Source organism: Callithrix jacchus, chromosome 13 (genome assembly GCF_049354715.1).
Source record: "Callithrix jacchus isolate 240 chromosome 13, calJac240_pri, whole genome shotgun sequence".
NCBI classification, from domain to species: domain Eukaryota; kingdom Metazoa; phylum Chordata; class Mammalia; order Primates; family Cebidae; genus Callithrix; species Callithrix jacchus.
Genome location: NC_133514.1, coordinates 107,129,829 through 107,154,531, shown reverse-complemented (window position 1 = coordinate 107,154,531; position 24,703 = coordinate 107,129,829). Strand labels below are relative to the sequence as shown.

Genomic DNA, 24,703 nt, shown 5'->3' with positions numbered 1-24,703 from the left:
TCCAACCGGTAAATAGAAATTCATCAATATTGGTAACAGCCAAGTTGAAACTGCATTCCCTCTCTTTAACCATAATTGGAATACCTAAAACACATCTTATTATCTTGACACAAAATTAATAGACAGAATAAAGGGTCTCTCAATAGTCAAGTTTAACTCACCATTCTTATTAAAATCTAATTAAAGCTCCCTCAAAGGAGAGCAGTCTGGATTTAGTGAGTAGGTTTATATAACCATTGAACTCTCATTATTATTAATGGGCTAAACAAAATATTTTGGAGATATCAGATGATTTAAATTTATATCTGGACACCAATTATATATTATGAATAAATTTCTTTATAAAATGACAAATAATTTTTACAGAGAAAATTCTAATTATTTCTTACACAAAGCTTTTATTATTTTGGCATTATGTTTATTTTTCCATTGATCTTGAGTATAATTTTTTAAGCTGTAAGAGACTAGCACTGAGACATTGAAGGAACAGCAGGAATGAAACAGCTATTTTCACCTAAAGAGTAAAATAAAAAATGTAAGTGGATCTTGTATTTTTGGTTATAGCCTGATGTTGAGTTTGACCAGAAATAAATTTCTCTTGTTTTTAAATCAACCACCACAGCATAATTCTGCTGTCCTTGATATGTTCCTGAGGGACCTACACTTATTAATGCAGGCAGCAAATGTTAACACTGAGTGCTTACCATGTGCCTTGCACTATGCCAGAAGCTAAGCCCCAAAATAGCAAAACCAGATGAAAATGTCGTGCTACAGCTGAGGGTCTAGAAGCATTGCTATTACTAATCCCTAGCAGGTATTCTGAGAGTTTTGGCTACTTTCTTCCAACAGTATGGGGGTTACCTCACCCCAGAAGACTTTGCTGGGTAGTCGGTATGACTATGTCCTTTCCTTGGCAAACCTTGTTTTATTCACCTTTGTTTCTTTAGCTCAAACAAAATGCAGAGCTTGTCCTGGAGGAATGAACCTAGTTTGGTTCAAACGTCGTCTTTACCGTGTCAGTTGTCCTCAGTACACCTCTTACTCCTTGGTGTGCTCAAGCTCTCTGCTCAGAGTTCTATTAGAGCACTGGTCCAACTGTGTTGCAATCATCAGTTAATATCAATGTTTGATTCTTAAAGAGGAGTGAGGTCACATGCCCCTAGAGTGACAAACCGGAAACCCAGGAGTCCTGCATTGTGAGAGATTTATATTAGTGTAGTTTGTTTTCAAACTAAAATATGACTTTTCAAACTTGGGAAATCATTGATATATATATAGAGAGAGAGAGGAATATATACAGAGGAACATATATATTTAGAGAGAGAAATATATATAGAAAAAATATATATATGGAATTACATGTATGAATATATACCTATAGGATAAAATATACACACACACACATACACACAAATGCGCGTGCGCACACACACACATATATATATACATATATACATACATATATATACATATATACATACATATATATACATACATATATATACATATATATATATATGTATGTATATATACATACCACCACTAACTGTTCAGACTCCTTGTCTCTCATCTCAGTGGAGATCATAAGGCTTATTTCAATGTATCCCTCAGCAATTGTCTACCCAACAGCAATTTCGCTACATTTCTAAAATGTAAAAAATGTCCTTCCTGCTACCCCTGATGTGGTATTCCAGGAGGATGTGGAGCTTTGCAGACATGAAGTACTCTTACTATCATCTACCATATATTTGATTATTTTTTTCTTTATCTTGGGAAAAAAGTGATTAAAATTACAATGTTCTCAAGTAAGTTACATTACAATGTTTATGAATCTTTGAAGAACAACAAATTTCATTCCATCACAACCAAACATGAATATTTGACAAGTTCCACCAATAAAGTCTGATAAAGTTTTCTCAACCTTTTTTTTTTGGAGATAGGGTCTCATTCTGTCATTCACACTGGAATACAATGGCCCAGTCTCATTCGGCTCCCTATAACCTCTGACTCCTGGGGTCAAGCTATTCTCGTGCCTCAGCCTCCTAAGTAGCTGAAATTACAGGCATATGCCGCCATGCCCGGATAATTTCTTTGTATTTTTAGTAGAGACAGGGTTTCCCCATGTTGGCCAGACTTTGTAACAATCTTTTGCTTAATATTAACCAGCAAAGAAGGGCCTATAAGCCTGGTGGCAATGAAGTGATGGAATTATGATTTGATGTCATCAAGCTAATCATTTCAGTCCTGACATTGCATAATAAATGGGTTGAAATTCCTTTATTCTTTGGAACAGATGCGAGTTACTTATTAAAAAATTCCATATTTATTCATCACCAGAAAAACCATGAGGTGAGGGTTTCCAAAAATTTCATTTTATAAAGCAAGGGCAAAAACTATGTAAACAAAAAAGCTGAGGCCAGCATGGTGCTTTCTGATTTTTTGCACAATACTGCTTTTAAGTAGAGATGAAGGCAGAAAAGTAACATTTGACTTGTCTTCAGGGCTTGGTTATGCTGAAATTTCTGCATTACTTTTTATTTTAAAATAATTTAAAATTAGGCCTGACTCAGGGAAAGAAGTCCCTCTAATTTAAGCAAGCATTTTTCCCTAAGGTTTTTGTCTTTTTGGTCAAATTTCAAGAATCCTAAACAATGGGAAGAGAATTAAATGCCTGTAAACTCAATCTTTTCCCCACATGTACTGTTCCTTGGGTTTGTTAATTATTTTAATCATTTAACAATTATTTAGGCATTAACTAATCTTGTGTGCACCTAGAGATTCAAGGATCAACAGGACATGCACTCTGCCTGCCTCATGGAACTTCAAGTCTAGTGAAGGAAACAGAAAAAGAAGCAAGAAATAATGAAAATGAGAAATTTTTGTTATTTCTAAGTATGAGAAATGTCATACTTACTGCAACTTCGGTTCTTAAGTCAGGAAAGTAAACCAGGTTTCTTTAACAAGCCTTCACTTCTACTAGTTTAGATGACTAGGTCATTTTCTCCCAGTAATACAATATCCCATTAATTCTTCAAAAATACCTTCAGTGATGTTTTTAAAAAAAGAGGACTGAGAAATGTAAAAACTTTGAAAAGTCACTTAAGAGTTATATTGCGGGGAGTAGAGACTGAGGGGAGCAGTGGTCAGGAGAAAATCTCTGGAGAGCTCTTGAAATGGTTGCAGTTAATGTGAAACTGTAAAGACACCTCTAATAGGATTCCAAACCCCAAGGACTGACAGGGTAGCTCAGCTGAATACTCGGGGCTCTCTTTTCTTCCATTTTAATGCAAGAGAATTCAGGGTGAGCACATTTCTGAGGGAAGAATGAAGATTAGTTATTCTGTAGCCTCCCCAGCAATTTTCCTTCTTGCCAAGTAAGTTTCTAGCTAAAGGGAAGAATCTTGCATTTGGTTTCCCAAAAGCCTTTTGTGACAAATGACAGCTATATTAACCTTGTGGATAGGTGTGCTGAAATAGAAATTATTGCATCTACATTGCATTGGATTCTGATTTCATTCACCCTAGGTAACTCCAGGGCTGCTTTCTTTGAAATTTTTGTGAGCAAATTGCATCAGGAGAAGACTTTATTCCCCCGACTAAGTAATCTATGACTTGGTCATGATTAACTCCTATGGTGGTAGTTACCTTCTTTCCAAATTATAGGGAGAGAATGAGCTACAGTGTGTTTCAAGCTAAAAAGACATATTAAAAATAACCTTTCCCTATAGAAAATACAGCATTCATCATAGGAATCTTCCCAACAAAGAAGCATTTGCCTAAAAAATTTTCAGGTCATGTATATTTTCTCCAGTAGTGTCTATAATGATAGTCAATCTAGCACATTCACAGATTTCTGAGAATACTTAACTTTCCGTATCCATGTGATTCTGAATAAATTAATTGATGGAATTGCTTTGTTATAACCTCTCAGTTTTTACAAAATATAGTATGCCTGATCAATATCAGATTTCTATGGACAGAATGATGTTAACTTTACGAAGTTATACCTCTACCTCTCCTCCAGGAGTTTTCGAAGTTATTTAGACTGCTTCAAAATCATTAGACATCTATTTCAGTGTTAACCACACCACTGCTTAAGACTGGTCTCTGTTTCTTCATACTCAGATCTGCAAATGCACCACGCTACAAATGGCAGCACAGGACATACATGTTTATATCATACTACTGTATTTTGGTCCAATTTTAAAATAAGTTAAAATGTCAAATATTTATAATTTATAAATATGCATTAAAATAATCCAGCCAATTTGTTTGCTTTTAGTTAACTCTATAATCTTCAAATGTAAAAATAGAATCTTTGTGCTGTCTATCTCAAATAATTGTTCCAACTTTGTATTCTTTCTGTAAAACCACAGCCAGAAGAACATGGCTCGACTATTAAGTGGAAAGGGAAAGAGGAAAAGAACATGGACATGGTGTGGCATACTTAATGGACGGAGATATGTATTTTTATAGGACAGTGGTTTGTGAACAAAAAATACTTTTGAAACAATTTTGGAGTAAGATGGGAAATTTGCATTCTTCTGGCAGCAAGATCTTAGGGGATTTTGGCTGTTCATCTGGAGTTAAGCATGTGAAATGCCTAGTAGAGCGGTCGTAAGTAAAATCTAGAGATTTCATTCAGGTTACCTATAAATAAGCTTATCAGAGCTAGCACAAAGTTTCGATAGGCATTTACCTGCCTTTTTCATGAAACCTCAACACTTGACTCCTAAAAATGTTAAAAGCTCATCTAATTATATAACACTTGTGCATTCAGTGTCACATATGTATTTTTATAGTTCCATTTGGAAACAACTGGATTGTGATTTCTTATTCATAAGAAACTCTAGGGTGGGGGGATTGCAGGCTGTTTCTTAAATGCACACTTCAGAAGAGGCCAGCAGTACTGCCTACCTAAGGAGTAACTCCAACACTATTCTTCATTATTGATATAGTTAGACTTCATGTCCCCACACAAATCTCGAATTATAATCCTCGCAATCCCCACATGTCTAGGGAGAGATTGGATCATGGGGTTGGAGGTCATTGGATCATGGGGGTGGTTTACCCCATGCTGTTCTTGTAACAGTGAGTTCTCATGAGATCTGATGATTCTATAAGGGGCTCTTGCTCCTTCACTCCTCACTCCTCTCTCTCCTGCCACCATATAAAGAAGGTTCTTGCTTCCCCTTTGCCTTCATCATGACTGTAAGTTTCCTGAGGCTTCCCTCAGCCATGTGGAACATGAGTCAATTAAAGATCTTTCCTTTATAAATTACACAGTCTCAGGTATTTCTTTATAGCAGTGTACATGGACTAATGCAATTATAAAGAAACAAAGCCATATTTCTTCAGTTTCTTATATTCTGAACAAAATATATTTTTAATATTTTTATGTTACTACAAAGCACCTGTATTTCCTCACTTTATCTTTTGAAATCAAAACATTAGTGCTGTGTAGTAGAAAAGTAACTTGTAAAGCTGCAAAATAATGCAAAAATGTTTTGTTACTTTCCTCATTTATATACAATTTAGGCAGTTTACCCAAGAAATTAAAATGATTGTTTTTAACTCTAAGGGGAATATTGGTATCTTAAATCGAAATATAGAAATTGTATCATTCAATTATCAGTTTCCTATCAGGACTGCATTTAATGTAAAGTTCATGATTAACAGTATTCCGATCATCTTTGCAACACATTTTCTCATACCTAAACCATATACAATATATTCTATTTCTTTCAGCTCTATTTCCTTTCAGAAGCCCATCCATTTCATCTCTTCACAAAATACCTAAAATTAATCACCAAGGGAAGCTCTTTTTTCTGTAAAATCTTTAATTCCCTCTTTTCTCTAATAAACAAACTGGATGGAAGAAAAAACTGAACCAAAATCATATAACAAAATTATAAATGCTTGTCTATTGAAGGCACTACCTCAACATCTGATTCTCAAAAATAAAAAATAGATACTTACACAGTTGTGATGGGAGTTTCCAGGGTATCTTTTATGCATGAGAAGAAATGTTCAGTGCACTAGGCTCAAAAAAAAAAAAAGAAAAGGAAAAGAAAAATTGAGGATTTATAGAAAAGTATAACCATTTAAAGTGTACAATAGGGAGTGAGAGAAGAGATAGGGGCTGCACGAAAGAGGAGTGAAGATTGCAGCTGGCAGTCAAAAACACATTATCCTGAAACAGCTTGTGAACTCTGCATGTCCCTTTCTGCCCTGCCTATATCTCTGGCCACGTGGACACAGTAAGCTACATTTATTACCCAGGAGAGCAAAAGGCACAGGCCTCTATTCTTCATCCATCAGACCCAGAACAGAGTGCATATTGGGAGATGGGTCAGGTCTCTAACAAATGAGCCAATGAAATCAAGATTTCTGGGGTACTACCATAAAAGAAGTATTGGAAGTGAGGCAGGAGAACTTAATTTCTTCCAAAGGCACCATAACGGCAGCTACAGCAAATCTCTTTCAAGTAATGAGTTCCACGGCCAAGAAATGGCTTGTCAAGGCCAGAGATGAACTGTGGCCACTGCAGACCAGAGCCTTGAGTTCTGAGATCAGGTTTTCTTTCAATCTGGAAGCCATATGCAGGATTGTTTATTTCATCATCCAGAAATGTGAAGATTGATTACAAGCCAAGTGGAACAGGACAAATATTAAAGCACTGAGTGTGAGAACTGAGGGGAACCCTAAAGTACTGTTTTCCTTTTCAAATAGCACAACTCCATCGAAGTCCAGATGAGTAGTGACCTGTGCATCAATTCAGCACCAGAAATGTGGCACAGCCTCTGGAGGTCATCTGAAAGCAGTGAGGTCACTTGAACAGGTGCCATCAGTAAAGACAATGGAGTCCTTTTGATCAGTCATCCAAATATGTAGTAAGGATAATTAGACCATAAATTCCTACAAATGGGGATAAAACTGTAACATTATACTGGAAAAGACTAGTATTCACATATATATCTTTTTGACAATATTCATACAAAAGAGCAGAAACATTATTATTAAGGTCAGTCCTCTTGAATTCCCAAAGAAGGGTCTGCCTACTCCATAGTTCAACTTGAAGGACATTAACAGATACATGTCCCAAAAATATCTGCTCCACCTGGTAGCCAAGTGAGTCTAATGTCAGCAGGAGATCCGCTCTTTCACATTAACAAATGATCTAAGTAATTTCTCTATTAAAATGCAGTTGTATTATCTCAGAGGAATAGCAGATAATCTGACTGCATGCAATATCACCTTCACTTGGACTCATTTATAAAGCTAGCAAGTTGCACCCAGCAGAACCAGGGCTCTAAGGGAATGGCTTTTAGACAGATGGTTTGACAAAAATGAAGGCTGTCAGAAAAGTTCCTAGACACAGGGCATCCCATGCAGTGCCTACGGGGCACGGAGTCACTCCAGGTCTGAGTCTGAGCTCCCATTTATTCATTTAGCAAACATCTAACTCCATGTTGACTTACTGAGATTCATTTTTCTCTGTTAAAGTCAATAAATCACAACTTACAGTATTTATGAGAGAATTTAATAAAATAAGAAGTAACTGATCCAAAGTTACAAGATACTTAGTGGAAATTTCAAGGCACATTAACTAATGTCTATTTGCCTGTTGGGTCATAATTTGGTATTAACAAGAACTCAAAGCAAAAACAAAAGCAAAATGAGCTCTGCTTCTGTTTCCTTCTCATTTTCTCCAGCATGGCTCAATGTAGTTTACATTAGAACTCTCCCACTGAAAAATGACCTATGCTTTATTGAAGTTAAATATAAGAACAGCTAACCATCTCCCGCCCTCTCTCTTTTCCAAAACCTAAAGCAAAGGGTTTTCCTTCAATAAATGAAGACTACTTTCTAATGAATATTTAAACTGTGAACGTGAGCTGGAGAAGCCCCTCTTCCCAAAGGTTTTCCGAAAAGCAGTTTCAAAAATATCCAGAAGTGTAGTCCGTTTTCACTATTTTTTAAATATCCTAAAATTTAGAAAACATTTCTCTGTGGGTTGGGAATCTTTGAGAATTGTTTGAGAGCCCCAATCTGCCCTCTAGGCTTGACGTATTCTTCCCTGCTAATAATCCAAAAGTGCATGAGATGATGGAGACATTTAGTGTCATTTTCACACACACACAAATGTGAGAAGTAGAGCACAGGAAAAGTTAACTGACTTAAGAGAATGTGGAAGAGGAATGCAGGGATATTTGATTACAAAGAAAAAGCCGAATTTAACTCTGAAGTCATTTAAAGTATAAGCATTCTGGATTTTCTTAGAATAGATGTTGACACCTATTTCCTTCACTATCAATTTTATATATACATGATCAATAGAGTCACTTCAATGAACCAACTGATAATCAGGTTTCTAGAAGCAATTCTAGAATGAGAACATTCATACCAGGTCATGCTCTGTTCATACATGTTAAGTCATCTTTGCTATCAATCCCAGATAGACAAGGTTTTATTATAGAAACAACACATACACATTTTGATAGACATAATTGCTCATATCCAAAGTTTTAGCAAAACAAGGTATGGAACAATTTTTCCTAACTCTCAACTAGGACGGTGACTGCAGAGGAACGGAGATTATTTGTTCTTTAATAAATGTGTAGGCACGAATGGTTTGCCAATTATTCCACTTCATTATATTTAAATAGTATCCAGTTATTATAAAATGTAATTCTGAATATTTACCAAGGGTAAGAATGCTCAGAACTTTGAATTCTAGAATATAGCTAGCCCATCCCCACCAAGATGTTAAGAGCTGGCAATTTTAAGTTTCACTTTATTTACAATGTTTTCTTACATTTGAGAAACATTTATTAATATAGATAATAAAGCCAATGCTAGGTAGGTGACAACATCTATCTTAGTGGCTCAATCTCCCAAACTATATTTTCAGCTTTTTTATTTTAAAAGGGTGTTTGCAATTAGAGAAACTTTCGAAAGTTCACTGCAGAATGAACTGGTGTGATTTCAGAACCCAAAGAAGAAAAAGAAAAAGAAAAAAAAACTCTTAGTAGTGTACAAAAATAGTATTGCCTTTTTACATGGCATTTCCTACTTAAATAAACTACCTGTACAGAGATTTGAAAATAAACTTTATCTGCAATCCTTTAGAAATATTTAAGTCTTTTAAAGAAATGTAGTTATAATTGTAACAGTTTGGGCATTCATTTAAATTCACGATTGGTCCAATTTTCCTTCTTTGCAATTTGACTTGTTTTAAGGGGAAAAAATCCATTTTTTTATCTGTCCCTTATGAGAAGTGAGATTATTCATTTTAGTTATTTATGAATTCTCATTCTGGACCTTTTCTCCATAGAGTAGACAATCTCTTACAAGTAATATTTTCCAATTTTAATCAACTATAACTTTTAACAATGCTCTGAGGAACTGTATCTGTACCTTATTTTTTATTCAGCCTTCCACTTTTTGAATTCTGTGCAACCTGGAAAATGGAAACAGGAAAGTTAGAGGAGTTCTGCACTCAAAAGCCTAAGGGGTAGAGCAGAGCAGCAAATCTGAGATGCACTGAAACCAGGAAGAAGAGAAGAGGATGAGATAGGCTGGAGGGAAGGCAGCAAGGTCTGTTCACAAGAGAAATATTGGTGACAAGTGTCCTTAATACTACAGACTGATCTGACTAACACAAATACTTTTCCAACTATCATGTGGGGTGCAGGAGGGAAAAGTACCCATGATGTTGCCTACAGAGGAATTCATTGCATTCATTCAGAAATAGAAAACTTAATATTTTCTTGAGAATGAAAGAACGATAAGGCAGAATCTCATTCCCTATTGTTTAAATGTCCTCCTTTCTTTTTGTTCATGCAAAACACCTGGCAAAGCACCTTACATTTTGTAAGTGTTATTTTCTTTCTCTCTCCCTTCTTTGTTCAATTAGCATTTAATGAAGCCTGTGCTCAGCACTGAGCCTGATGAATATAGAAATGAATAAGATATAGTCTTTGCTCTTGAGAGGTTTTGCCTATAAAGAAAGATGGGCATTTAAACAGATGATTTGCATGTACCATGAAGTCCTGGTGTGGACTTACCCAGATATGTGAAAAAGTCTTCAAAGAAAGATAATACATTATATGAAAAAGCAAGCTAGAGAAAGCATTCCAGGAAGATAAGAGAAAAGTTCTAGACATCCTAAAGATACAGCATGATATATGCAAAACAGCACAAGCTGATTGGCACATCCTAAACAGGGTATTCAAAAATACAAGCTGAGTCATGAAGATAGAGGGAAGGAAGGGGGTGAAAACCACTAGAGGGTTTTCTGGAGAGTAGAGGTCAGTGAGGCTAGGGCTGCCTGTTCAGTTAATGTGAATCCATTCTGTCCAACACCAGAGTCTCTATTCTCAACCACTAAACTCTTTCGGATATATGTAATTAGAATACCAAGTGTTAATTTCTGAGCTAGGGGAAACAAAGTCCCTAGTGCTCGCTTATGGAAGAAGCACTCAGCACAGCACAGTCTTGCCAGCGGTGAGTTTCTGAAGGAGGTGCCTGCTCAGGTGAGCTCTGAAGTACAGTTAGGAACTGGACAAGTGAGAAGGAAGAGTAGAGAGAAGAGATGCATTCTCAGCTCCAGAGGCAAGAGAGAACACTTGTCTAGAAACCAGGAAGGGTCAAAGATCAAGGGTGAAAGAGAGAAGGATTAAGCAAGGATTGAATCATGAAGCCCTTGTAAATTATACAAAGGCATTCAGATTTTAGCCGGAAAGCAATGGTAAGCCAATGAAATAGTTTAAGCTACACAGAAATATCAGTATGTTTCCACTGCAGAGAGATTACTCTGGCTTTGTTTTAAGGAACTGGCTGAGAGAAAGTATAACTGAGGGCCAGAAAAATAGGGCTATTTCAGCAGTATAGAGGAGAGATGATAGAGACCTAAACTATGTTAGGAAGAGTGAGGCTGGATAGGTGAGCCACTGTCAGAGATACTTAAGAGATGAAGAAACAGGATTTAATGAAATGTACATCAGATTTGAAAGAGAAAGAGCCGGGCAAAGTGGCTCACACCTGTAATCTCAGGATTTTGGGAGGCCAAGGCTGGCGGATCACCTGAGGTCGGGAGTTTGAGACCAGCCTGACCAACATGGAGAACCCTGACTCTACTAAAAATACAAAATCAGCTAGGCATGGTGGTGCATACATGTAACCCCAGCTACTCGGGAGGCTGAGGCAGGAGAACCGCTTGAACCTGGAGGCAGAGGTTGTGATGAGCCAGAGGTTGCAGTGAGCAGAGATCATGCCATTGAACTCCAGCCTGGGCAACAAGAGCAAAATTTGTCCCCCACACCAAAAAAAAAAAAAAAAAAAGAGAGAGAGAGAAAAAAAGAAAAAGAAATAAAGAGAAAGCAAATGAAGTTGAAAAGGATTAAGTTTATTCAACAAGTATTTTAGGAACATCCACTACACGCCCTCCAAACTTCTAGGGCCTAAAAACAAAATGTTGAAGAAATTAGGCAAAATTTCTGTTATTATGTAGTTCATGTCCTAGTGGAAGATGGGCTTGGTGAGAAGCAGATAACCGTACAAACAAATCAGTGAATGAGATGCTTTCAGAAGGTATCCGGGTCCAGGAACAAAACGAGCAGTACAGCGATGCAATAAATAACTGGAAAGGATTGCGAAGCCTCCTTAGATGGGTAGATCAAGCATCTGTTTCTGAAAACAGGACATTTGAGTCAAGATTTGAATGGCGTGAAAGAGCCATGTAAGTCTCTAGAAAAGAGTGTTCTGGAATCAATAAAAGTTTATGCCAAGTCCCTGAGGTCAGGAAAAGCATAACCTATTCAGGAGTGAGAACAAAGGTAAAAGAGAAGAGGAAACAAGTGGAAAGGGGGAGTGAGTAGGCAGAAGCCAGAGCCAGACGATTTTTAGGTCCTGGTAATGCATTTGTGTTATCAACTAATTTAATGAACAGCAATTTGAGGACTTTAAGCAAGAAAATGATATAAATTGATATTTCCTTTCCAAAAAAATCTCTTTATCTCTTATTGGGGAATAAGAGTAGAATCAGGAGGTCAACGCAAAGATCACTACAGTAATCCAGGTATAAACAAAGTCAACAGAGCAAAAGCAGGAGAGAGGATGAGAAGCGGCTTCGTTTGGAATTCAGGGGATGCAACGTGATACGATTGGCTGATGGAGTGACTAAGAGAAGTGAAAACTAGAGGTATCAAGTTGGACTCCTCTGTTTCGGACCAGAGACACAGGAGGATGCGACCAATAACCAAGATGAGAAGGGGCAGTGGTGGAGTAGTATTAAAGAATACCAAAAATGGTAACTGTGATTTGCCCACCGAGTAGAGATGTTAAGCTAGGAGTTACATACGAAAGAGCTTCAGGCTGGAGGTAGAGCTTTGGAGCTAGCAGCGCTTAGATGTTATTTAGAATCATAGGGACAAGAGGGGATTGCCCAGGGACTTACTGGAGCTAAAGTAAAAAGAAGACAGAGTATGGTTCTGCGTATCTTGATCTGGGCAAGTGGGTGAATGATAATGCTAACCCTACCACAGGAAACAGGTGAACAGAAAGAAGAGTGGGGTTGGGGTCAAAGTGGGGAGTTTAATTTGGGCGCTGTTGTGTTTGGAAATCTGGTCATATGCACAGCTGCATTTCAGCAAAGACATTAGTACTAAAGATAATTCAGATCCAGGAGCATGTAAATGGCAGCTGTATAAAAGCATGCGTGTGCAGTTTGAGAAGGTGTTCAGGCCATCAGCCAACACGTATTTACAGGTGGGCTGCAACGAGCATCAGTCACTTGAAAGAGAAGGGCGTGGACTAGAGACCAAGAAAGAATGAGAAACTGTTACTCGTTCTATGAGGAGGAAATCAGACTATGCTGTCCTAGTTAATGAGACACAATTAACACCTTAAAAAGGAACACAGTACAGTGGAATGGAGATTATACTATGGAAAAGCGTAAGTAACCAAATTTGGTGACTTCTGGAGTGTGCAGATGTGGAGAGGACGCTCTGTGTACTGCGTGGAGGAGATTACATAAGAGTGACTTTGAGGGTAGGAAACCCAAGGGACGTTTACAATATCCAGGAATGAGTCCACGTGGCCCGAGCTAAAACCATGATAATAGTGTGGAGATGGGAAAGGCATCCAAGGATCCCTCTAGAAGTAAAAGCAGCAGGTGCTATTTATTGCCTGGATGTGGGACAGTGAGAGATTAGCAGTCTGAAAAGATAAGTTGTTATTTTCTTAACACAGAGAACTGGGTAAATGTCAGCACCATTGACTGGGAGCACAGAAGCTGTAAGAAGAGCAGGAGACAAGTAAAGACCCCAGAATAGGGACAAGGAAATATTGATTTCAGCTGTGAACATGTGAGTCTGAGGTTTGCTTATTCAAATACATTAACCTGGTAGTGAGATGGGCATGTGACTACATAGCATAGGAGAGACAGAGTCAGAGTCATAATAGAGAGAATCATCTGCATGTAGTGAGTAACTAAACCATGAAGATAGTGGAAATGCTTAGAGAGGTTTCGTTTACAGCAGAGAAGGTTTCCAAAATCTTTTTATAAAATACAACCAATGAATTAAATGTTTGTACTCGAATGAGAGAGTCTTCTTGTTTCCTGTGAGCTTGTAAGAGGCTTAGAAGTCATCACTGTATCCCAACAAGTCAAATGCTGATCAAACTAAAACATTAGCAACCTCCTTAGATCTGTCAGAAAACTGAGGTCACAGGGCAAACCACGGTCTAACAAGCAGATGCAGAGCATCATTATCAGAGCAGAAACCCACACACGAAACCCCCATGGCCACCAAACCCAAATACTAACTGACAAATTGCTGGAGGCTTGAGGTGGACAAGTCTGAGAGTCAAAAACTCCAGAGGAGCCCAAATATAGAAGTGGTGGGGCGCGGTGGGGGTGGGGGTGGTTCAGTTTTGTAAATTTCACCTCTGGGAACTCCTCTAGGTTCTTACAATGAAAATCAAAGAAAATCCTATTCATGCTTTTGGCAGAGAGAGGGGAAAGATACCCATTTAAAAATATTCCAGAGCATTCTGTTCTTAATAAGGCCTGCCAGCAAGAGAAACTATTTCACCAGACCCTAAACTATTGAAGTTTTAACCAGAGCCTAACTGACCTGGGAGATGGGATGTACCCAACTCTACCCCTCTACCTCTCTCTGTGGGAAAAGGGAAAAAAACACAATTCCAGTCCACTCAAGCCATCCTGTGTCCCCAAAGGTGGTGGGAGCAGAGGGGCACGGAGAAGCGCTTGAGAAGTTCACAGCCCAAGGCACGAGCTGAGATCTAATTATAAGACCCCCAACTCACACCCACATGCACCTTCCCACCACATCATGAAAGGCTTATTTGATCCTTTTACTCCAGCCATCATTTTGGCTTTCAACATAACAACAGCAAGAAAAAATCACAAGGTATACTAAAAGGCTAATAAACAAGCCAACAAACCATCATTCTCAGCAAACTAACACAGGAACAGAAAACCAAACACTGTATGTTCTCACTCATAAGTGGGAATTGAACAATGAGAACATACAGACACAGGGAAGGGAATATCAAATACCAGGGCCTGTCGGGGAGTGGGGGGCTAAGGGAGGGATAGCATTCAGAGAAATAACTAATGTAGATGGCAAGTTGATAGGTGTAGCAAACCACCATAGCACATGTATACCTATGTAACAAACCTGCACATTTCTGCACGTTTCCTAGAACTTAAGGTATAATAATAAATTTTTTAAAATGCCATCCTAAAGAGACAGTGCAAGCATTAGGACTAGAATCCCATAAGGCGGGGATGTTGGAATTAGGAGATTGTGAATTTAAAACAATTAAGATTAATATGCTAGAGATTCCAATGGCAAAGTAGACAACATGCAGGAACAGATGGGAACTATAAGCAGAGAGATGGAAATTCCAAAAAAGAATCAAGAAGAAATGCTAGAAATCAAAAACGCTGTAAGAGAGAGATGGAAAAGCCTCTTTTCTTCAAAACCTCTTCAGGATAATTGAGTCACATCGGTTGGGGTGGTAGATGAAGGAAACTATAGCAGGCCTGATAAGCAAGGTCTGGTCCTTCTTAGGACAGAAAGCTCCGCACCTGAGCTCTTCCGGTCCCTGCACCACCTGCTGTGTGCCTACATTAGGCTCTGCTACCCGGAAAACTGATGGGAGGGAGGCATTGAGTACAAGAGCTCTGCTCGGTGAAGCATTTCATAACTGCTGCTTGCACACTGTCCAGGCATATTACACCATCAATTGTGCGAGCTCCCACTTATTGCCACTAATTGCTGCAGAGAGAACGATGCTGACCATGGCAGAGCAGCTACTAAACCAAGGAAGGTAAGGCCAGGAGCGCTTAATGGCTTATTGGGACCGTCGGGAAATTCTGTGAAGAGAATCAATTTCCCTGTAAGTATCAGCCTGCTAACAGCAAAAGGCACTCAGGTTTTTAATAGTAAATAAAGGGCTCCTGAGGACGAATCGTTAATTTCTCACTGAAACTTGCCCTTTACAGTAAGTTGTTCATCATAAACCTGCTCATCCTCATGCCCACACTTCTCAGCTCACAAATGAATTTCCAAAGCTGGACACCCTATAAGGAATGTCAGTGATTTAAGAGTATTCTCAATTCCTTGCTTACTGGTAGTAAATGTCTTTTTGAGAATGTTCACAAAACACCCAAGACAAGTCTTTGTTGTCTTTTGTTGTTGTTTTTCATTGTTATTCTTTTTCAAGAGGACATTTTTGTGTGAGTTTTTATCACAAAAGGGATTCCTGAAAATAGAAATGAACTTTGTGATCAGTGACATTGGTCTCTTTGACTGGAATTTCTGGGAAAGAGAAAAGAGTTTTAATGCATCAAGTTTTTATGTTACTTGTTAGTGCAACATTTCCGTTCATCTAATGGACCTTGATGTTTTGCAGTGAGGGACTCCTTTGAGAATCCGCTGAAAGCCCCAGAATCTCTCCTGAGAAAATGCACAGACACACACATTTGTGTGAGAAGTCACCTTGGCTGTCATTGATGGTTCCCCTAGAAGTTCAATGACTTCAGATAAGGGCTCCCCGCTTTAAGAGGTAATTTGGGTACTCGCTTTTTGTACAAGTGGTACCTTTAGTGGATGGCTCTTTCCATCCATGGTGAGAAATTGATTCGCACCACTCCCCAAGTGATTATGGAAACATTTACAAGGCACTCAACTCATGGATTCCTTCCACCAGAGGCCATGAAGGGGGGGGTGTGACTGATATATTTTGTTAGCTGATGCAGCTATCTGCTCTATGGTCCTTTAACTTCTCAGAACATCCTGCCCCTCAGTTCAAAAGCCATCTGAAGCCTACCTGCGAGCTGGTCCAGAAAATGATGCATTCTGATTTCTATGCCCTCTTCCTGTGAACTTGTCTCCAATTTAGCCTCTCAAGGTCCCTTTTTGGTGAGTTAGCTTCTCCCTAATGCTACTTCTCAGATGGGCCAGTGACTCACACAGAGTGGCACAAGGACAAATCCAGCCTGCCTTGCATCCAACTCAGATTCCAGAACCACTGAAACCAGCTGAGGCATCCTGGAAGCCTAAGATGGACCACACCAGAGGAACCAGGCTGCCCTTTACAAGGTACTTGTGAAAATACTCTCTCCCTACTTACAACTTTGAAGAAAAAGACAGTAAAACCAACAGCTGCCTTGTGGCCACTGTATGTCAAAAACCTCAAGCATGGCTCTTAGAAAAATAATCTAGAAAGATCAAGATATTTTTCCTTCCAACTTTTTAGAAAGAGCCTAAATCTGGACACAACCCCCCATTTTGCTTTCCCTCCCCGCTTCTTTGGAGACAGCCTAGAAGAAAGATAACCTTGTTCCACTTTGGAAACCTCATTAGACATCATTAAATGCCTTATAAGCCAGTGAGTTGCAAGCCTGGCTTGCTTAAGGGTATGTGGAATGATTATATAACAAGCAAAAAAAAATTCATTTTTCATATTAAGAGCAAAGCTTACACATCTGAACATAGTTTTACAGTTAGTTCTAGTGAAAAGACATAAATATATCTGAGATAAGGAAAGCTTACCCCCAGAGGAAGAAATTTCTTCTGGTCACTATAGGTTCAAATGCTGAGGCATGAAAGACAGGAGAGAGAAATGAGGTTAGACTCTCCTCTCTCCTCTGAATTGAATCTCAGAAGAGAGACTAAAATAAAGACTCCTAGAAACACTTGAGGTTGGGTGGGGATCCTAGACAGGAAGCTTGTTTCTTACTTCCCCGGAAACCTGGAAGATCCCTTGTCTCCTGGAAGACCTGGAAAACCCATGTCTCCTAGGGACCCCGTGGTCAGCATGGCAACTAAGAACATACATCCATGATGGTTCCCTATGATGTTACCAGATGTCCCAGAAAGGATGTGTGCTATTGTGAATGGTGTTTATTGGTCACCAAGTGTAAGGATAAAAGGACTTCATTGTAAAAGGCCAAAACCAGCTGCACCAACCCTGGCAAGATGCAGGCTGAATTTGGTCCTTGACCAATATGAGAAAACTAATTATGAATTATAGTAGCTCTGGACACTTAAGCAGCTCCTTCTCCCAGTCCCCCTCTACCTACCGACCTACGTCATCATATTCTGTAGATTTCCAGATTTACATCTAGATGCAATATGAGAGGAAGGGGGAGAGCACCTATAATACAGAGTAATTAACTCAAGGTGACATATTTTAGTTCAAGAGAGACTGAGACATCCTTGGTGGACAAAGCCAGACATTTTCAGCCAGAATAGGAGTGACAAGATGAAGTGAGTTACAAAAAATATAGTTATGTATTTGTGTATCAGTTGTACAAATAGTAAATTTTGAGTCCCATTTTACTTGCAGTGTTAAAAACAGTAGAGCAATAAAGCTTTATGGAGTTTCTTGGAGAAAGTGCTACATACACATAAATTTATGTAAATGTCCTCAAAATTTTAACTCAAACTCATTCAATATACTTCATCCACCTTTAGTATTACCATAGAATAATGCTAGTTTGATGGCTAAAATTCTTACGTTGTTGCATAAAAATACCACACCCATTTGCTATAATCTTTATAAGGTATCCAATTAGTTTAAAAATATCTATGAGTTTTCATTTTCTAAATGGAATGGCAAATGCTGACATTTTACTACCATGGCCACCATACAATGCTTAAATATTCCAAAATTTTCATGTGGCATTGGAGGACGTGTCCAAAATTATTGGACCTCAAGTAAGTTCTATGATTCTTTTACACTAAATATATAGCTTTCCATTATGCAATTTGTATGTGTACTTTTTGAAGAAGCAAAACATTGGGAAAATAGTGTGATAAGACAATCCTGTTAAAAAAAGGAACATTCTAAAAAACACACAAATTGACTTGCTAATATGTGAAGCTGAACTAAAAGCATACCCTTTAATTTCAGCAGGAGATCTGCTACTTATTAATTTAACAGTGGTTCAGTATAATACACACACACACACACACACACACACACACACACACACACACTTAAACCACCCCTTTCAACATAGGTCCAAGTCTGCTAGAGAAATTCTCAGCCCTTCCACTACTCTAGTCCCCCACAGCATGTGTTAAAACATGACTCTGCTTAAATATAGCATTCTACTTTCTAGTGTCTGGAAAGATGGAGGCATCTTAAGGCTTTTCAATTCTTCTCCATTAATGGATACTTCAACAGAAACTTAGGTAAGGTCAATTAAATCTTTCTTTGCCCACAGAAGCCCCGCTGGTGGGAGCCGGTCAGGTGTTCTGTGATGCATGCTGGTTGTGTCTAGCTGTCTCACTTGAGATGACTGTTGGAGCACTGGGTCAGTCAAATCCCTCACATCTATGCTTTTTGGTTGCTGCAACAAACTGGTGTTCAACCTAGAAGGAATGCTGGTCACTTAAGCTACTTCTTACAACCACATTCACTGGTCATAAGCTTTCATGGCATATTCATACACACATATAAACAGTCCAACGAAATAAAATACTGCTACAGTTTAAAAATTTTATAATGGGAGCTATTTCTTGGGACAATCACACTGTCATCTTTGGACATTCCATTCTTTAAAAAAAAATTAACTTTCTTTATAACCAATCTGTTATTGTGAACATATTTGCCTAATACTACTATTCCAAAAAAATCTTCCTTAATCCAGGCACCAACCACAACTTATGTTTCGCCACTAGATAATCTTGAACAACATCGACTCAGTGCCAACTAAAACTTCATAATTAAAATACAAAGTTAATTGTCTTTCAGAGTTTTTAAAAAATTGCTAAGATATCCTGAGGTTCATTCTTTCTATAAATTATTAATATTTCCCATTGAGTTTTTTCTTCTTTTTGGAATGACTAATAAGTACCCCATATTTTTCTAGTCTGAAATCTACCTTGCGAGTCCAAAAATGAATGATTTTCAAAAACAAGGGGACCCTACAAAAAGAGAAATATTCTCAATAGATATTGCCAGCTTAACTTTGAGGGTATATCATTATATAGGCAAATGATTATGCCTGTATTACAACAAAAGCACAGAGACTGCATTAATTTTCTTCTGATGCTATAAGTTACCACAAACTTAATGGCTTAGAGCAACACAGTTTGATAATGTACAGTTCTGGCCAGACACGGTGGCTCATACCTATAATCCCAGCACTTTGGGAGGCTGAGGCAGGCAGATCATCTGGGGTCAGGAGTTCAAGACCAGTCTGGCCAACATGCTGAAACCCCATCTCCACTAAAAATACAAGAAAATTAATTGGATATAGTGGTGGGTGCCTGTAATTCCAGCTACTCGGGAGGCTGAGGTAGGAGAATCACTTGAACCTGGGAGGTGGAGGTTGCTGTGAGCCGAGATCACGCCATTGCACTCCAGCCTGGGTGACAAGAGCAAAACTCCATCTCAAAAAAAATTAATAATTAATAATGTACAGTTCTCTAAATTATATGTCTGATACAGGTCTCACTGGGCAAAAACTGAGGTTTCAGTAACACTGCATTCTCTGCTGGAGGTTCCAGGGGAAAGTGCATTTTCCTGCTTTTTCTAGCTTCTAGAGGCTGCCCACATTCCTTGGCTGATGGACTGCTATTGTTGTCTTCTATGTCTGTGCTTCCATAGCCTCAATCTCCCTCTAATTCTGAACTCTGTCTCCTTCTTCCACTGTTAAAAACACTTATTCTGGCTTAACACCTGGTTAGGCCAGGATAATCTTCCTATTTTAAATTCCCCTAATTAACAACTATAGTTCCATTTTCTTAATGCCCCATTCTCTTTTGTCATGTAAAGTAGCATATTCACAGGTTCCAGAGATTAGGATGCTAACATCTTTAGCGGCCGTTATTCTGCCTACCTCAGAAAGTAAAACACATAAGGCAATGGGCAGCAAAACCTAATTCTATAGAGCATAAATAATTCACCAACTCTAGTCAACTTCCTTTATAAGAATCTCTTTATGGGACAGAAAAAAAAATTAAGCAAGGTAGATATTAATAGAAGGCTAGTTTCTTATTTTCCAGTCAGCACTGACCTCAAGAAGCCAAAGAGGGCATAAAAAGAAACTGATAAAAAGGCAAATCTTCTTTGCATAATCAGCAAGCACTGTATGTAATTAACAAAGAGGAGAAATTTGTGGTGTTTCAGGAAACAGAATACTTCTTACCTTTTACATTCACGTGTATTTGCAAAAATTCTCCAAATTTCTGGCACGTTTGAATTAAGAATTATCTGTGTGTGTGTATGCATATACACACACACATATTTACACATTATATGCATATATATATATACATATATATATACACATATATACATACACATCATCAATGCTTTTCAGATACTAGGCCATCTACTACCATATAAGGAAATCAAGGCTGCCAAGCTAGATATCAATAGGTATTTAGTATCATCCTGGTGCTTTATTAATCTTATGGTTACAATCCATCCAGGTTTGGCAAGCAAATAGAGGACATCATAATTAAACAAAATAAGGACAAGTAGATCATTTTTAAATAAAGGACTAAATTATATTATAACCACATAACCCAAGGCCAGATATATTCCTTCAGCTCCAGTTGTACTGGTTGCTTTCCTGATGCTGATGTCACTGTTCACTCTCACAGCTTTAACCCCATCTCTCCCTCATGGCACCCACATTGCTTGGCGTACTTTGGTATGTTTGATCTTTTAAAATATGCAATGATTTTATTTCCATTAATGATAATGAATTGTAGTTTCTATTCTGTTTTTAACTTTTAAAATTTGAACACTATTTTAAAAGTTCATCAATGTTGCTGTATGTTCATATAATCCCTTTTTTCTAAGTGAATGGAGTTATTCTATAGCATGCATCCGCCTGGTTTTACTTACTCATTCTCCTAGTTTTTAAGACTAAGTTGCTTTCAACTACTCTCTACTGCATAGAGAAGGTTCCTGTGGTTATATACGGGTATAATATGCAGATTTTGTTTCACCAAGTCTTGCATATCATGCTCCATGAGGCTGCTCTGAGATGTGCTTCCACCAGCAGTGCATGGAGGTCCCTGCAACACTCATTCATGCTTATATTTGGCCTTCAGAGACTCGTGCAGCACCAGAGTCCCATTTAGAAGAGGTAGGGATAACTGCCACTTGGACTTTGTATCACTTCGTTATTTGCTTGTGATATGAGGCTCACAATCCTCTGGTAAATACAATTCCCACAGCATGGGACCCTCATTCTCACTTAACCTGGATCCACCAGGCCAGGCAGGAAGGAAGGAGACGCTATGCCAGCCACTCCACTGCATCCATCGTTCCCTCTCCAAGTAAAAGAGAATCTATGCCCTTTTTCAACAGCATTTTAAAAAAACCTATTCAACGTCATAACATTTTATAAGCTAGTCTCTATACCCAGACTACATTTTCTTCTGCCAGTTATGAAATGAAGGCCCCATGCTGATTAATACATGTATCCAAATTGTTGGGAAAATGTTGAGCCACCTCAACTCAGCACTCACCAATGCACATAGGCAGCAGTGTATGAGCTGCAGCCCAGCCCACAAAATGCCATTTCTTATGCTAGTTCCTACACAACTGTGAATAGAGGAGAAAATTTCATTCCAAGACCTTTATAACTCGATAATGTACATCCCATTTTAGCTTAGAAACTGTGAAACGATCATGTTTTCGAGATCGTAAGATTAATCAGCCTTAAACATGCCATAAATATTTTGAGCTAGCTTCTCATTTTTACATTAATCATGAAGTGAGAATATTCCCATTTAAAGTATGCATATAATGCTAAAGTACATTGTTTCATGTGCGTGAGTATCACACCAAAGTGTTTTGGGAAAAGACGCACGTCTGAAAAATCAACATCTCAGAATTATCAGAATTGGGTGGAAGAAATCTTCTAAGGACAATAGTTCTGATACATGCAAGAGAGTTGAGTTATTACCTTTAATAACTTATAGTTTACGATTTTTTACCACATACAGTCTCTTTGTTTCTTTACCATTCTTGTTAGGTAGATACTTATCATTATTGCAACTTTAGGTGACTTGCGCATGGTCACTGGACCTGCAAATGATGGAATTGAGATTTAAACATTAACTGACAAATCTTTCCCCCTTTTTGTTCCACTTTTTTCTACAACCATTATTTTTTAAATAAAAGAGAATTCAAGCTCTTTTTCAACAGCAATTTTTTTAAAGCCTATTCAATTTCACAGCTTTTGAGTGTATCCCTTACGTACATATACACTTGCTTTGTTCTCCATCTAATAGCAGGTAGCTTAAGAAGACACTTGGTTCTTTCCAGATATCAAATCTCAAAACCCAAAATATACCTTAGGTGTTTTATTTTATGTTATGTTTTTTTTATTCGTCCACACTTAAAATAGCATAAACTTATTGCCTCATAGTTTTTATAGGTTAAGGGTGTGGTGGGCTCAGCTGGGTCTCTGCTTAAAGTTTCACAGGCTGAAAGCCACAGTGTCCACAGGGTGCATCCTTCTTCAGGCTCCATGGAAGAATCCTTTTTTATCATTCAGACTGATTATTGACAGAATTTGGTTCCTTGCGGCATTAGGTCCGAGGTTCCCTTGGCCTTGCTGGCTGACAGGTGAGAGCCACTCTCCGCTTCCAGAGTGCACTCAGCTGATGACTCCCCTTCCCCCTGCCCCCGAAAAGCCAGCAAAACTGCATCACTCTGTCCTTCTTCCCTGGTCACATCTCTCTCTCACTGTGAACTCTCCTACTCCCTTTTCCATTTTTGAGAAAAGGGAGCCCATGTGATTATATCAGCCCGCCCAGAAAATAAAAAAAAAATACCTTAGCTGATTTATTTTATGCTTTATTACTTTTTTCTTTATTCATTCATAATTAAAACATCACAAATTATTGCCATGCTTTTTATAGGTTAAAAGTGTTAAAGGTCAGATGATTAGTAACCTTAATTCCATCTGCAAAGTCTCTTTTGCCATATCACATAACATAAACATGGCAGTTACACCAAAATCCTGCTGACCACAGGATGTGTCAGGCTCTGCTCTAAGCAGTGGGATTAAGAAGTCAACAAAACAAAGCCCTTGTCCTCAAGAAGCACTCAGTTTAGTTGGGGAGAGGAAACTACTTAGCTGATCTTTACCATGTAGGGAACAATACTCTAAAGAAAATCAGGCTGGGTGCAGTGGCTCACACCTGGAATCCCAGCACTTTGGTAGGCCAAGGTGGGTGGATCACCTGAGGTCAGGAGTTCGAGATCAGCCTGGCCAACATGGTGAAACCCCATCTCTAATAAAAATACCCAGGCATAGTGGTAGGCACCTATTATCCCAGTTACTTTGGAGGCTGAGGCAGGAGAATTGCTTGAACCAGGGAGGAAGACGTTGCAGTGAGCCGATATTGCATTATTGCACTCCAGCCTTGGCAACAGAGTGAGACTCTGTCTCAAAACAAATAAATAAATGGAAGGAAAGATGGAAGGGAGGGAGGGAGGGAGGGAGAGAGGGAGGGAGGGAGGGAGGAAGGAAGGAAGGAAGGAAGGAAGGAAGGAAGGAAGGAAGGAAGGAAGGAAGGAAGGAAGGAAGGAAGGAGGGAAGGAAATCAAAGCAGAGGGTAAAGAGAAGGAGGAACGGAAGTAATTCCGATTGGATAGTCAGAGAAGGCCTCTGATATGGGAGCAGAGTCACAGAAAGTGGGGAAGTGGGAAAGAGGGCAGCGTGCTTGGCTGTGGGTCACACATCTGAGTTGAGGGAACAGCAGTTACAAGGGCTCTGAGGTGGGAGCAGTCTTCATGGGTTTAAAGAAAAACAAGGTTGGCCGGGCGCGGTGGCTCAAGCCTGTAATCCCAGCACTTTGGGAGGCCGAGGCTGGTGGATCACGAGGCCAAGAGATCGAGACCATCCTGGTCAACATGGTGAAACCCCGTCTCTACTAAAAAAAAAAAAAATACCAAAAATTAGCTGGGCATGGTGGCGCATGCCTGTAATTCCAGCTACTCAGGAGGCTGAGGCAGGAGAATTGCCTGAACCCAGGAGGCGGAGGTTGTGGCGAGCCAAGATTGTGCCATTGCACTCCAACCTGGGTAACAAGAGCAAAACTCCATCTCAAAAAAAAAGAAAGAAAGAAAGAAAAAAGAAAAACAAGTCAGTGTCCACGGAACAGCACAAGCGAGGGCTAGAGGG

The 24,703-nt window shown here is 38.8% G+C and overlaps 1 long non-coding RNA gene across 5 annotated transcripts in view; it reads right to left on the bottom strand.

Annotated features, from left to right (window-relative positions):
- Positions 1–401: 401 nt before the first annotated feature.
- LOC118146923 (uncharacterized) overlaps positions 402–24,703 on the bottom strand; it is a 47,461-nt gene continuing 23,159 nt past the window's right edge. The window contains exons 3-9 of one of the 5 annotated variants that reach the window (XR_013525349.1): positions 17,091–17,133; positions 9,421–9,463; positions 6,766–6,918; positions 5,980–6,038; positions 4,008–4,143; positions 2,915–3,313; positions 402–1,189 (exon numbers count right to left, since the gene is read on the bottom strand). This is a non-coding gene — a long non-coding RNA (uncharacterized LOC118146923). Of the gene's footprint in view, positions 1,190–2,914; positions 3,314–4,007; positions 4,144–5,979; positions 6,044–6,765; positions 6,919–9,420; positions 9,464–17,090; positions 17,134–24,703 lie in introns of all 5 variants that reach the window. The other 4 variants (XR_013525350.1, XR_013525348.1, XR_004733083.3 and 1 more) reach the window with 4 other exon arrangements.